We start from the raw sequence: 5,171 nt of genomic DNA on the forward strand, positions 1-5,171 counted from the left end.
AAAGTTTTATCAAACACAACTTTGTAAACCCACAGGCAATTTTCATGGCTTTATGGAGAACATGTCTATTCAGACCTTTTGTCCATTTTGAATCCAGTTTCTGGTTAATCTCATCTTTAATCTTGCTAAACCAGATCAATAATTAATTTAAGGTAGTAGAAAAGAAAAAAAATGTAGCAACTCAAAATATTTTTCAGTTTTCAATAACATGATATTGCTTAAATCATTTTCTGTTAGCAATTGAAACTATATAACTCAATTTAGTTAGACCTGATACAAGGCTGTAGTTTATTTTGTATTGATTGTTCTTTCCAAAGCCTGTTTGTCTAATTTCCCTTGGTTTCTTTCAGTCTCAAGTAGCTCAGATTTCAAACTGAAGAATAAATGGAAGGAAGCAAAAAAAAAAAAAATACCGTTACTCTCATCTGATGATGCCTGTATAAGAATGAGGAAAGAGTTCATCCTTCTAAGGGCCTATGATAAGACAACAAAAAAAGAATTTATTCTATGCCTTCTTTATCTTTGCGATGTAACTTAAATGTTGTAAAACAAAATATACTGCTCAGATACTTTTATGTTTTATCAGTTTTACACATTTTCATATGGATTTCACCTCAGTCTACAACATTCCTTCATCATTCTGTACCTGATATTTTTACATTTTTACACTATCAAGACATAAGATAACCAGTTTGATTTAAAGCATGAGAAGTTATCCACCTGGCTTCCTTGGAAGCAGAGCATGATCAATAGATATTACTTCTGGTTGCTCACTACATGTAATGGTTTCTGTACTACTTATCACATTCTATTTAGTATTTAAAAAAGACTGCTGGCTAAACTCAAAGCTCATTCCTAGATGTTTATGTTAAGTATTTCACAAGTTTTATTCCCTTAATTGTTAAGATAACATTTGCTTTAATGCTAATGTTATTACCATTTTAGTGTTGGGAAAAATTGTAATTAAAGGCAATAAGTGCATGGCCTAAAGACACATACAGTGAGGAAGGAAATGAGTCAAAGTTTCAGAAAGTCTTTCAGCAATACACAAAAGGTAGATAAAAATCTCTCCATTCTATGACACTCTCAATTCAATATTCATATTGTCCAAGAAATAATAACATACTAAATATTGCCCATGGTGATTGTTTTATGTCACATTTGTATTCAACACAGATTTTGTTGGAGACATTGGGTTATCATGCACAGAACTGAGCTTATACATTGAGGTCCAAAGAGAGGCAAATTTCTTCTGTCCCACAATTCCAGTATCCTTTTTAAAAAGTACTAAAATTTTAAATATCATCACCTACTGTCTTATAAGTATCCAAAAATTTTAAAATCATAAATAATCACTCCAAAATGCTTTAAAATTGGAGATGCTAATAAATGCCCTGCTGAAGTAAATTTTCTTCTACTTTTAACGTTATTCTGAAAACCTTTGCTGGTTTGTCACACCTGTAATCCTAACTACTCGGGATATCTACTCACGAGCCTCAGATCTGTGGCTAACAGTTCTAAGCCAATCAGGGCAAAAGAAATTCATGAGATTCTTTTTCAAAAATTTTAATGAACTAGCAAAGGGCCAAGAATGGAGATGTAGCTCATTTAGTAGCTCACCAATCTAGAGAGAAAAGGCCTAGCAAGACTTTGAAGCCCTCATTTCAAACTCTGAGCACGCCAACACACATGCAAGTGCTTGAACACATGCGTGCATTCACACACATATTTATTCAAAATGCCTTCATAATGGAGTTTTTCATGAATTTCTTTGCTAACGATATTATATGAGTAAAATAAAGGAAATAAACTCTTCCATCTCAGAACATTTTTATACGTTCTTATTGTAAAAATACTGTACATAGGGGTAACACTTACATGAGCAAGGTAATGAGTATATTTCCTAACAAGTATTGTTACTTCCTCCTTTTTGTTCCCCTACCATCCCTTCCCTCCCACCTCCACAAGTCCATTAACCTCCTCCCTTTCCCCGCCTCAGTTGTAAAGTTCACTTTACAACATAGTTTCTTGTGCATCTCATTGTTACAATGGGTCAACCTGTATCCCTATTTAAGCATTTTGTTTTATTCCTTCCACTCAGAAAATTAGAGGAGAGTATATAAAAGATGTAGGCGCACCAACTCCAAATACAGTGAAAACAGGTGTTATAGCATGGGGGAGAAACATATAAAGAAACAAAAAAAAACCCCACACTGTACGTTATAAGTACATGAGAAAAAATAGCAAGAAAAAAACACTTGTGTCCCTAACTTAGGGTTCATTTCCGTTAACATAACCTTATCTGGTCATATACACATAACTTTTGACATTTTCTGCTTATCCCAGACATATATTAGTTATTGAAATTTAAAGAAACCATGGGACCTATGTTTCTTTGGACTTGGCTTACTTCACTTAATAATTTTTTTCCCTCATCTTTCCATTTCCTAACAAATTGGGTGATGGAATGCTTCATGAATTTGCCTGTTATCCTTGTGCAGGGGCCATGTTAATCTTCTCTGTACCATTCCAATGTTAGTGTATGTGATGCTGAATTGAGCACAGAACTCTTTTTTAAATATAAATTGTAAATGATTTTCTTAAACTAGACAATTCAACAAAAACTAAGTTTAAAAGAATTGTGAAATTTTAGAACCATGTACTTCTTACATAAGTACACATTTAAGAATAAAGTCAAGATTGACATGTGAAAAACAAAATAATTCCAGTTATTTGTTGTTCAAGAGATGTGTAGGAGGAGGAATTCAATTATTCTATACAAGGGACCTGTCATAATGAACACTGCAGCAAGTGTTAAGGTTTGTTAAAAGTTTTAATGTTTTAAATATATTTAATTTTGGGAATTTGCTTATATATGCCAAAACTGGGGCTGTTTGGCAGGCCATAATACTTTTCTATAAAGTATTTAAGATTTATGGTAGCAGATAAATACTACTAAGTATGTACATTTCAGTGTTTATAGAAACTTTACTAATGAGAAGTTGCAAAGTCTTTGTGTAAAGGAGCAGAATAAAGAGTTGACTATGTTAACTACACAGTTTCTGTTGAAACAGTAGGCCTTCCTTACTTTATATATTAGTGAGGAACAAATGATATTACAAGCCATATAGATGAACTATAAATTGTAATCTTAGTGGGTGATTTAAACACTACTCATAGCCTATAAAATTCTTGTTGAACATCATAATCTTAGCCAGTGTTAAATGTAAAGAAATATGACAATAATAAAATCTAATTTGTAGTACACTTCACATACTGAAAACACTGGTAATTGTTTTGTTTATTATTTTATTAATCATTAATATTAAATTATTGGTTTTCTTTATTTGTAGTATTTTTTCCTTGTTGTAATATAATAGAACTTTTTGTAAGTTGTCATTAGGAGGTACTTTGAGAAGGTTACTGGAATGGCCACACCATTTTTTATAGGTGCATGTGAATTTATAAACAGGAAAATTAAGAACAAAATATGTATTTAAAAAATGATCAAGTAGAGTCTAGTTCAGGAGTGTTGATAAATGTCCACACCTAAATTTTAGCCCTAGACTGAAGAGGAGTTCTTACAGAGTTGAGGCCACGAAAGTGAGGGACTGTGTTTTGTTTTGTTCTTTATTTTTATTTTGTTGGTCATGGCGCTTAATGTTTGGGGCTTAGGTGCTGTCCCTCAGCTCAAGGCTAGTGATACCACTTGAGCCACAGCACCACTTCCATCTTTTTCTGCTTATGTGATGCTGAGAAATCAAACCCAAGGCCTCATGCATGCAAGGCAGGCACTCTACCATTGAACCACCTTCCCAGTACCTGAGAGACTGGGTTTTAAAAAATCATCTAAACAACATTTGCTTTCTGCTTTGTGTTATATAATGAAATATATGAGTATCTTTTTATGTTTTTGTGCATTGTTATACTTTTAAATTTATACTAACTTCACCCATTTTATCCTTGTCAAAGTCATGAAATAACTCGAGAGTTTGCTTCTGTGAAGATTGTTTTTTTTTGGGGGGGGGGGAGGGGTCAGGTCGTGTGCCTGAACTCTGGGCCTGGGAGCTCTCCCTCAGCTCTTCAGCTCAAGTTTAACGCTCTACCACTTGATCCACAGTGCCTCTTCGGGCTTTTTTTTCTGCTTATGTGGTGCTGAGGAATCGAACCCAGGGCCTCATGCATACAAGGCAAGCGCTCTACCACTGAGCCACATTCCCATCCCTGTGAAGATTGTTTTTCATTTATAATTTCTTCTGAGTCATTTTTATTTTTTAACAAAATCACATTATATTTCATGTTGATGGGTATTTACACAGAGACAGGGACATAGAGGATTTAGTTTACCAAGTGAACATTAAAATTAAGCTCAAAAATAAAAATCAGTCTTAACACATATTTTCATATCTTTCCCCACATTCTCCCTAAAAGAAGACAATATTAAGAATGTCTGAGGGAGGCTTTTTAGCTCCAATTTTCTTGGGCTTCCTAGGTTTAGAATTCTTTTACCCTTCAGATTGTTTCTTGTTCCTCCCTTTTTTCTCCACTCCATTACTAGAGATTTTTCTCAGAGATGACTCCATCTCCAAATTTTCACTCTTCCTAGCTGTACAAATGAATTTGCAGATCAAGACTCTTAGATAGAAAGAATTTAAGAGCCTGAATCTAAGACACTTCTCTCATACACCATCCCTACAAAGACACAAGTACCAAAGCAGGATACATAGTTTCATTTTTTTCTACCAAGGCCAATGCCTGAAGTTGCTTGCTTCTGAGGGTGCCTGTTTGTGGCTCTTACTAATGTTGCAGATTAACTTTATACCTAGTTCCATTATCAGCTACCAAGGATGGCATGTTTAGACCATCCAGGAGGTTGGCTCAACAGGGCGTCTGGATGTGTCTCCTATGAGGGGCTCCTAGGATCCCTCATGAATGGCAAAGAAGATCTGTGTTGGAAATACCGGGAGCAATTAAGGTATCCTACAAACACCATCTCAGCAAGGCAAAGTTTACTCCTACAGAAGTCATCCTGTCGCATGTCCAAGTTGAAAAAGCACAGTGGATAGGCAGCCCACCACTGGCTCCCATGAATTTGAGCTTTGGGATCATCTTTCATGATGGCTCAAACTTTTGACCCCTTTCAAACTAGTCAAAAGCTGTAATAATCAACC

General features: G+C 34.8%; 1 pseudogene; it reads right to left on the bottom strand.

The window, feature by feature from the left end:
* Positions 1-2,450: 2,450 nt before the first annotated feature.
* On the bottom strand, positions 2,451-2,563 carry LOC122126579 (annotated as a pseudogene).
* Positions 2,564-5,171: the final 2,608 nt, after the last annotated feature.

The sequence above is a fragment of the Dipodomys spectabilis genome, unplaced genomic scaffold (assembly GCF_019054845.1).
Source record: "Dipodomys spectabilis isolate Male_0828 unplaced genomic scaffold, ASM1905484v1 ptg000285l, whole genome shotgun sequence".
NCBI classification, from domain to species: Eukaryota; Metazoa; Chordata; class Mammalia; order Rodentia; family Heteromyidae; genus Dipodomys; species Dipodomys spectabilis.